This window comes from Loxodonta africana, chromosome X (assembly GCF_030014295.1).
Source record: "Loxodonta africana isolate mLoxAfr1 chromosome X, mLoxAfr1.hap2, whole genome shotgun sequence".
Classification (NCBI taxonomy): domain Eukaryota; kingdom Metazoa; phylum Chordata; class Mammalia; order Proboscidea; family Elephantidae; genus Loxodonta; species Loxodonta africana.
The window spans coordinates 175593179-175604213 of record NC_087369.1 but is presented as its reverse complement, the minus strand read 5'-3'; positions in this window follow the sequence as shown (position 1 = coordinate 175604213).

Here is an 11035-nt window from a genome sequence, read left to right as displayed (position 1 = left end):
ACAGGGAAACTGAGGCCCAGGCTCTCCAAGCTTGCACAAAAGAGTGAGGATCTCAGCAGCTGGAGCCAGGAGAGCTGGTGAAGTTGCCAAGAGGAGAACAGAAGGGGACTACCCCTTCCCCAGGGATGGCCAGAGCAAGTTACATGAAAAGCTTTCTTTTTTTTTAAGTAATTTTTATTGTGCTTTAAGTGAAAGTGTACAAATCAAGTCAGTCTCTCTCACAAAAACCCATATATACCTTTCTACACATTCCCAGTTACTCTCCCCTCAATGAGACAGCCTGCTCTCTCCCTCCATTCTCTCTTTTCATGTCCTTTTCACCAGCTTCTAACCCCCTCCACCCACCCATCTACCCTCCAGGCAGGAGATGCCAACATAGTCTCAAGTGTCCACCTGATCCAAGAAGCCCACTCCTCACCAGCATCCCTCTCCAACCCATTGTCCAGTCCAATCCATGTCTGAAGAGTTGGCTTCGGGAATGGTTCCTGTCCTGGGCCAACAGAGGCCTGGGGGCCATGACCACCGGGGTCCTTCTAGTCTCAGTCAGACCATTAAGTCTGGTCTTATGAGAATTTGGGGTCTGCATCCCACTGCTCTCCTGCTTCCTCAGGGGTTCTCTGTTGTGTTCCCTGTCAGGGCTGTCATCGGTTGTAGCTGGGCACCATCTAGTTCTTCTGGTCTCAGGATGATGTAGTCTCTGGTTCATGTGGCCCTTTCTGTCTCTTGGGCTCGTAATCACCTTGTGTCCTTGGTGTTCTTCATTCTCCTTTGATCCAGGTGGGTTGAGACCAATTGCTGCATCCGAGATGGCTGCTTGCTAGTGTTTAAGACCCCAGACGCCACTCTTCAAAGTGGGTTGCAGAATGTTGTCTTAATAGACTTTATTATGCCAATTGACTTAGATGTCCCTGGAACCGTGGTCCCCAGACCCCTGCCCCCGCTACACTGGCCTTCGAAGCATTCAGTTGATTCAGGAAACTTCTTTGCTTTTGGTTTAGTCCAGTTGTGCTCACCTCCCCTGTATTGTGTGCTGTCTTTCCCTTCACCTAAAGTAGTTCTTATCTACTATCTGATTAGTGAATACCCCTCTCCCACCCTCCCTCCCTCCCCCCCTCCTGAAACCACAAAAGAACGTTTTCTTCTCAGTTTAAAGTATTTCTCAAGTTCTTATAGTAGTGGTCTTATACAATATTTGCCCTTTTGCAACTGACTAATTTCACTCTGCATAATGCCTTCCAGGTCCTGCAGAGGTGGAGGGGGAGGGAGTGGGGGCAGGGGTGCAGGAAGGGATCTAGGCAACATCAAGGGGCCATCAATACGTGTCACTTGGCTTGTTACCATGCAAAGGAAGTTAAAACACAACAAAAGTGTAAGCCCTGCCTTCCGGCATCAGTAGCTTGGACAGCTGTTTAGTGAGCACCGGTGATGTGGCAGCAGCGGTCACCCAGGGCGTGCCACCGGCCCTGCCCTCCTGGAGCTCAGGGCACAGCAGGCGCCATTTGCTAAGAAATCTGTGGCATTTGTTTCCTGGGGCTGCTGGAACAAGTGACCACAAACCGGGTGGCTTAACGCGACAGAAACTGATTCTCTCACAGTTGTGGAAGCCAGAAGTCTGAAGTCAGAATGCCAGCAGGGTCGCGCTCTCTCCGAAAGCTCTAGGGGGAAGATCCTTCTTTGCCTCTTCCAGCTCTGGTGGCTCCAGGCATTCCTTGGCTTGAGGCAGCATCGCTCCAAACTCTGCCTTCGTCTTCACATGGCTCCCTCCTGTCTTGTGTCTTTCTCTTCCTTCTGTGTGTTTTGTACAAGCACCCTTGTCATTGGGTTTAGGGGCCACTTAGATAACCCAAGATGATCCCTCAGCCACAGATCTGTCACGCCATGACATCTGCAAGGCCCTTTTTCCAAATCAGGTCACCTTCACAGGGCTCGGGTGTTAGGGTGTGGACACCTCAGTCCACTACGTGGGCCCTGCCTCAGATTCCAGGCGCCAGGTAGCCAGAAGCCTTCCTGGGGGCTCTGCCTTTCAGAGGCTGCCCTCCGGTGGTGAGGAGGGCCCGAGCTCCCTCTGAAAGCTTCATCATGCTCGCTACATACGTAGGCTTCATCTCCATGGGGAATGACCAGTCGGGGAGGAAGACTGGAGCTTCCCTGAAAGTCTTCCCACACTCAGTGCCCTCCTGGGACACCTCCGTGTGCCCTCTCTGATGTCATTAAGTCCTGTGCTCATCTTCAAAAAGAAACAGTCTCTTTTGTGCTTTAGGTGAAAGTTTACACAGCAAATTAGATTCCCATTCAAAATTCATGCACAGATTGTTCCGTGACATGGGTTACAATCCCTGCAATGTGTGAGCACTCTCCCCATTCCCATCCCGCGTGCCCCCTTTCCATCCATCCAGTCTCTCCGCCCCGCCCCTCCTTGCCTTCTCAGCTTTGCTTTTGGGTAAAAATGTCGACCCTTTGGTCTCCCATAGTTGATTGTTTAAAGGAACACATTGTTCACGGGTGCTATTGTTTATTTTATAGGCCAATCTATTATTTGGCTGAAAGGTGACCTCTGGGGCCTGAATTCATCTTAAAAGTTTTACCTCATTCCTTACATTGGTAAAGTTCCTATCCAATCTGAACGCTCCAATGCTTAGTAAGATTTGCTCTTTCCAGCAGCCTTTCCCCATCACTGCATTTATACCTTTCCTGTCCACTTGGAATTCTTGCTGTTCAATTTCTTCGGATGTCTCTCTGAAGGTTTTCCCACACTCGGCACAGTCGTAGGGGCTGTGCCGCTCATGGAGTCTCTGATGTTTAAGAGCACCGAACTCTGACCAAAAGCCTCCCAGCAGCCACTGCCCCATTGGGTTTCTCTAGGCCACACAGTCTCCGCTGTTCGTTAAGGCCGCGCTTCTCTCCGGTGTCAGTTCTTTGAGCTCTAACAAGCACTGCACTTGGCTTAGCAGCTTTTCCACATCCTCTCTCTATGATGAGTTTTCTGGTGCTTCGTGAGGTGAGAGCCCACACCGAGGCCACTCAGAGGGCCTCTCTGTGCTCGGACTCTTCTGGTGCTGGGTGAGGGAGGAGCCTCATTTGGGACCTCTGCCCTCCAGAACTGTGAGGTAAAAAATGGGTGTGGTTTTAAGCCACTCAGGTGTTGTTGTTGTTTGGTGCCTTCCAGTCGGTTCCGACTCATAGCGACCCTATGCCCAACAGAAAGAAACACTGCCCGGTCCTGCGCCATCCTCACATTGTTGCTATGCTTGAGCCCATTGTTGCAGCCACTGTGTCACTCCATCTCACTGAGGATCTTCCTCTTTTTCCCTGACCTTCTACTTTACCAAGCACGATGTCCTTCTCCAGGGACTGGTCCCTCCTGATAACATGCTCAAAGTATGTGAGACATAGTCTCACCATCCTTGCCTCTAAGGACCATTCTGGTTGTACTTCTTCCAAGACAGATTTGTTCGTTCTTTTGGCGGTCCGTGGTAATATTCAGTATTCTTCCCCGACACCACAATTCAAAGGCGTCAACTCTTCTTCGGTCTTCCTTATTCATTGTCCAGCTTTCACATGCATATGATGCGATTGAAAATACCATGGCTTGGGTCAGGCGCACCTTAGTCTTCACGGTGATGTCTTTGCTCTTCAACACTTTGAAGAGGTCCTTTGCAGCAGATTTGCCCAATGCAATGCGTCTTTTGATTTCTTGACTGCTGCTTCCATGGCTGTTGATTGTCGATCCAAGGAAAACGAAATCCTTGACAACTTCGATCTTTTCTCCGTTTATCATGATGTTGCTCATTGGTCCAGTTGTGAGGATTTTTGTTTTCTTTATGTTGAGGTGCAGTCCATACTGAAGGCTGTGGTCTTTGATCTTCATCAGTAAGTGCTTCAAGTCCTCTTCACTTTCAGCAAGCAAGGTTGTGTCATCTGCATAACGCAGGTTGTTAATGAGTCTTCCTCCAATCCTGATGCCCTGTTCTTCTTCATATAGTCCAGCTTCTTGTATTTTTTGTTCAGCATACCGATTGAATAGGTATGGTGAAAGAATACAACCCTGATGCACACCTTTCCTGACTTTAAACCAATCAGTATCCCCTTGTTCTGTCTGAACAACTGCCTCTTGATCTATGTAAAGGTTCCTCATGAACACGACTAAGTGTTCCGGAATTCCCATTCTTCACAATGTTATTCATACTTTGTTGTGATCCACACAGTCGAATGCCTTTGCATAGTCAATAAAACACAGGTAAACATCCTTCTGGTATTCTCTGCTGTCAGCAATGATATCCCTGGTTCCACGTCCTCTTCTGAATCCGCCTTGAATTTCTAGCAGTTCCCTGTGGATACACTGCTGCAGCCACTTTTGAATGGTCTTCACCAAAATTTTGCTTGCATGTGATATTAATGCTATTGTTCAATAAATTCCGCATTCAGTTCGGTCACCTTTCTTGGGAGTAGGCATGACTGTGGATCTCTTCTAGTTGGTTGGCCAGGTAGCTGTCTTGCAAATTTCTTGGCATAGAGGAGTGAGCACTTTTATGACTAAATCCTTTTGTTCAAACATCTCAATTGATATTCTGTCAATTCCTGGAGCCTTGCTTTTTGCCAGTGCCTTCAGTGCGGCTTGGACTTCTTCCTTCAGTACCATCGGTTCCTGGTCATAAGCTATCTTCTGAAATGGCTGAACGTCGACCGATTCTTTTCTGTATTGTGACTCTGTGTATTCCTTCCATCTTCTTTTGATGCTTCCTGCGTCGTTTAGTATTTTCTCAGTAGAATCCTTCAGTATTGCAACGCGAGGTTCGAGTTTTTTCTTCAGCTCTTTCAGCTTGAGAAATGCTGAGCGCTTTCTTCCCTTTTGGTTTTCTATCTCCAGGTCTTTGCACATGTCATCATACTACTTTACTTTGTCTTCTCGAGCTGCCCTTAGCTACCCGACGTTCAAGAGCAAGTTTCAGAGTCTCTTCTGACATCCATTTTGGGTCCTTTATTTCTCTCCTGCCTTTTAAATGACCTCTTGCTTTCTTCATGGATGATGGCCCTGATGTCATCCCACAACTCATCTGGTCTTCGGTCATTAGTGTTCAATGCGTCAAATGTATTCTTGAGATGGTCTCTAAATTCGGGTGGGATATACTCAAGGTCATACTTTGGCTCTCTTCAACTTGTTCTAATTTTCTTCAGTTTCAACTTGAACTTTCATATGAGTAATTGATGGTCTGGTCCACAGTCAGCACCTGGCCTTATTTCTGACTGATGATATCGAGCTTTTCCATCGTCTCCTCCACAGATGTAGTCAGTTTGATTTCTGTGTGTTCCATCTGGTGAGGTCCACGTGTATAGTTGCGGTTTATGTTGGTGAAAGAAGGTATTTGCCATGAAGAAGTCGTTGGTCTTGCAAAATTCTATCATTCGCTCTCCGGCATTGTTTCTTTCACCAAGGCCATATTTTCCAACTACCGATCCTTCTTCTTTGTTTCCAACTTTCACATTCCACTCACCAGTGGTTATCAATGCATCCTGATGCCATGTTCGATCAATTTTAGACTGCAGGAGCTGACAAAAATCTTCTATTTCTTCATCTTTGGCCTTAGGGGTTGGTGTGTAAATTTGAATAATAGTCATATCAACTGGTCTTCCTTGTAGGTGTACGGATGTTATCCTATCACTGACAGCGTTGTACCTGAGGATAGATCTTGAAATGTTCTTTTTGACGAGGAATGCAACACCATCCCTCTCCAAGGTGTCATTCCTGGTATAGTAGACCATATGATTGTCCGATTCAAAATGACCAGTCCAGCCCATTTCAGCTCACTGATGCCTATGATGTTTATGTGTTCCATTTCATTTTTGACAATTTCCAATTTTCCTAGGTTCATATTTTGTAGATTTCCTGTTCCGATTATTAATGTGTGCTTGCATCTGTTTCTTCTCCTTCTGAATCATGCCACCTCCGAAAATGAAGGTCCCAAAAGCTTGAGTCGATCCATGTCATTAAGGTTGACTCTACAATTTGGAAGGCCCTCTTTAAAATAATACACAGTCAAGCATGAAAAGGAAAAGGTATTTATTTGGAATGACTGGAAAATAGGTAACGACCGAAAAAGATGACAACATATTATCTATATAAACATATATTTTACAGAGAGACCACGTAGGGAGTTGTGCATCCTGAAGGATGATGGAGCAGAAGTTCGAGGTGAAAGAGAGGATGCCTTTTATTGTGAACAAAACAAACACCTGATTTGTGTAGATTTTACAAAAACACGTGGTCATGTGAACACATAATCCGCGAGCGGCACTTGACTCCCTCTAGAAGGGAAATGCAGTCAGGTGCATGTAAGGCTTTAGCATTACGAGAACTCCAGCAGAATCCACTTCCAACCACACAGCAGTACACATATAGAGCATCCTGAGGGAGCTTGGAGCCTGTGCTTATTTGCTAAAGCGGAGCCTCTTCTGGTTTTAGTGAGTGGTAGGATAACTGGGAATTTCTCTTTTAGAGGAGCGGTTTCTGAATTCGTGGGCCAGTTCTGGGGACAGGCACGCGATCACCCCCTGAGTTCCACAGTTACAGGGGATGGCCCAACCTTCCTCACTCACTTCATCTCATCATTTGCCCGCCTCAAGTTCTCTCTCTCCTGATGGACACACGATAATCTTTCACTAAAGTTACTTCTTAAACAGAGGCGTGCCATCAGAACCACCAGGAGGTTTCTGTTTTCATGAACTTGAGCCGCAATGCTCTCACACAATGGGTGTCATCTCGGACACAGGAACGGCGGTGGGTGGCAGATTTACTTAGTCACCTCAGCCTCCCTTCAGCAGGAGCTGGCAGCCTCCGCAGTAACGCCCCTACTATCCAACTGTAACCCCTTCTCCTAACACACACACAGAGACACACACACACTCACTGACACACTCACTCTCACAAACTGACATTGATAGCAGACACCTTACTACGTGGTGGCTGCTCCATCCCTTCAGTCTGTAGATATCCTTGTGAAATGTTTCCGCCCCCAGGAAAGGAGAGCGAATCCCAGCTGTCATAGAAACCAGACAGAATGCCATGGAAACATTCTCCTTGGCTGTTTGCTTCCTATGGAAACCAGGAAGTCCAGATGCATACTCAGGGGCAGCGCAGGGACTGCTTTCAGTCTCTTACTCCCTCCCAGTCTAATGAATGAATGAATAAATAAGTGAATGAAATATCAGAGACGAGACCCCAAGTTCCCCACGGGGGAGGCGCTGGGGGCAGGGCAGCCTTTCACACACTGGGTTACAGAGGACGTAAGGGGGGTGGGGGATTTAACAGGCTCCTTCCTCCCTTGTTTTGACACACGCAGACTGGGGATCCAGTTGCTGTTCTGGACCACCTCTCAGCACACCGTAACACATCAAGTGACTCAACCCAAGGACCCGTGGTCACTTTGAAATGGCATGCAGAGGAGGAAAGGTGTGAGGATAAAGCGCCTGGATGTCAGAGGCAGGCAAAGCAGAAGCTCAGGCTCTTCCAGGGTCAGAGGACCCTGGGTCTACCTTTGGGCAGATCAGATGGGAATAAACAGGGTTGTGTGGAGGGAACGGCCAGAGCGCACCCCGTGGCCTGGAACTGTACTGAGGGGAAGGTGAGCCTCTCACACTGCCAATCTCTGCTCCCCAGACGCTGCTGAAAGCACACTGCCCTTGAGGATGCTCAGAGATAGGTCTCTTCCGTGCGAGTCCAGAGTTCAGAAACCAAGGTTCGGTTACATTGGCGAGGACCCCACGCCCTTATCATCGGGATACACCAGCACCTGCGTGCGGTTTCTGCCACACAGTCATTCGCTTTGCAGACACAGAGGGACACTGTGGCTCAGCTCTTCCTCCCACGCAGGAGCTCAGACGTGACCCTTCCAGAGCAGTCCCGGGCACTTCCGTGCTGGGAAACAGGCCCCCGGGACGGAGGCGCACAGTTCTGATTTCCAAGGTTTCCAGGTTCCCGTCGCCTGAGCCCTCCCGCCATGACTGACTTCAGCCGCCCTGCACATGAGGTCACTGAACACCATCTGGGGAGTGACGCTTGGAGGGAGTCAGGTGTCACGCAGGGACACGAGGCAGCTCCAGCACACCACGGACCTGGGGGCTCTAGAGCAAGACACAGCCATCCCATTCCACATGCGGTCCACACAGATGTATACCTGCGTGCGCCCTGCAGGATGGCTCGACAGGTTCTGTGTGTGGAGGGAAGGGAGAGAGACACGCAGACCCACAGCACAGCCCACGTACTTTCTCAGGAAGGACCAGTGGTGGGGGGTTCCCACGGTCAATGTGTTCAAACCAGCCACTGTCAGAAGGACAGACGTGGGGTGGCTTCTCGGCTTTGCTCACTCACCAGCTGTCTCACTTTCTGCGTGTTGCTGAACCTCTGCTTCCTACTGTCTGTTTTTGTTGGAGTGAGAACGTCTCTACCCTCGAAGGCTGATGAAGGGTCACAAAGGATAAGTGGACGTCAGCAGCTCTCAAAGGGTCGGTTCAGGGACTCTGGGGATTGGCCCCTGTGAACTAGTCTGCATATCAGAAAGGCAGAAAAAAACGTGGGATCTCTTTCCCCTTGTGATTGGGGGATTGGTGTCCTTGCAACCCCTTATATAATAACCCATGATTGTTTGGGGATGTAGCAAATATTACCCTCACATCAGGGGTATTACGATGCATGTGTGACTCAAACTACTGCAGGTATTACGTGTCGTGATGCTCGAATTGCTAGATAGTTGACGATCGAGAGCCCCTTCTAGGAGCCTGCTGTGTTCTTGTGACACAGCTCCACCGTAGTTCTATGCTTCCGGGTACAGGAGGGCATTCCAGGCTCATCTCGGACATATACTGCTGCCCCAGGCCTGGAACCAGCCATTAAGCCAGGAAGCGCTGGTTTCTTGTAGAGACCATAGTTTGGGCCCCAAGGGTCCTCCCTTGGCTTTACTTCTTGGCCTTTTCAGTGGACAGAGCTAGGCAGTAACATTTCTTATTTATTTATTTATTTGTTTTGAGAATTCATAATAACAATTGCAGTTTCTGCTGAGAGAGATCACACTGATATTTCATGATTTCGTGCTGCTATTCCCATCCAAATCCTTTCTTTTTACTTTTGTATCTCTTTTATTTTACACCGAGAATCTTGATGTCTAATGATATTAACATGATTGCTTATCCTCCCCCGTTCTCCCTCTGTGTATATGTTATACTTCAAAATAACAAGACCAGTATTACTACTAGCAATATGATTCCTGAATATAATTCAAGATGTCTCGTGGTTCTTCTTATCCTGAGGCTCTATCCCATTAGGGATACACAGTCCAATGGTTATGCTTTAAAGTCATTTGAAAAAGGTCTGCTCTGCATGGCTAAGCCACTAATGACATCTAACCAAAAAAAAAAAAAAAAACAACCAAACCCGCTGCCATCGAGTCGATTACGACTCACAGCGCCCCATAGGACAGAGGAGAACTGCCCCACAGGGTTTCCAAGGAGCACCAGGTGGATTCAAACTGCCGACCTTTTGGTGAGCAGCCGTAGCTCTCAACCGCTGCGCCACCAGGGTTTCCAAGGACATCTGACTACATCCATTCCTTTCACTTTAATTTTTAGAGCTGGCTTTTAGGTTTAATTTTCTTTTATACTTCACAAAACATGTACTGGTTTCAAAACCAAAACTGTAAAATAAAGCACTTCCATTCTTGTACTCTCCACCCTGGTCTCTCCCTCCCCCACTGGTAACCACTTCTATTTGTTTCAGTCCATCTTTTTGGTGAAAAAGAATAAGCAACACACACACACACTCCTCCGCATTTCTTGGAGACAGAATAGCACTATACATTATAGCTCTACGCCTTTCTTTTTTCACATAATGGTGTCCTCTACAGATGGCTTCACACTCGTCAACAGAGATCTCTATCGACTATGGTTTATTCGACCAGTTCCCCGTTGAGGAGCATTTAGGTTGTTGCCAGTCTGTTGCTAACACAGAAGCTAACAAATAACTCACTGTGAATAGCCTTGTACATTCATCACTTCGTGTTTTGCTGGTGCATCTTTGAGACAGTCCTCCAAATTAGATTATTGGACCAAGGGGTTCATGAACGTATCATTTTGCTGACTGCTGCCCAACTCCCTTCCGCTGGACTTGTGCCATACTGCATCTGCACTGACAATATATGAGTCTGCCTACGTCCCCTGCCCCAACCAAAGGAATTTCACGTTGACAGGCACTGTGCCAGGCTGATAGGTGAAAACCAGCATCTGCAGGGGTGGCTGGCCTCATTGCTCTTCTTTTTCGTGGTTTTGCTGCCTGTTCTTTTCCTAAATGGAACTCACAATCAACTTGTCTAGCTACAGAAAAGGAAGAACAACAACAACAAAAAAACCTCATGGCATTTTTTTATCATGATGGTACGAAATTTATGAATTTACTTAGGGAAAACTGACTCTCTACGAAGTTGAGCTTTCACGTCCGAGAACCTAGTCCCTCTTTCCCTTTATTCACAAATCTACTTTTGTGCCTTTCAGTGTGATTTATACTTGTACTTATATAGATTTTGGATATTTCTTATTCAATTTATGCCTAGTTTATTTCTGCCATTGTTCATGGGATCTTCTATTGTATCTTCCAACTGATTATCATTATACATAGGCTTTTCGCTTCTGTATATTCATTTTTCTACCTGTTACTTTACTAATTTCTCTCAATGTTTATTATAATGGGGCTTCCACTAATCCGTTCTGATTTTTATTTTGAAATTTACTTTCTCGTGTCTAATTACAGTGGCCAGTTCCTCCATTTCACATTATTAAAGAGTTAGGCATCTCTTTCTCGTTTCCAATGTTAGTAGGAATGTCTCTAGTCAGTGTCTCCCCATTAAGCAAGGCATTGGCTTCGGGGCTGAGGTTTGTAGATTTCATTACGTTAAGGTAGTTTAGCTGGCTAAATTATTCCTCAAAAGTCACTAAGTACAGCACTAACAAAATCCAAGTCTGAGAAAAAAAATTACCTGTTCTATAGAGGGTG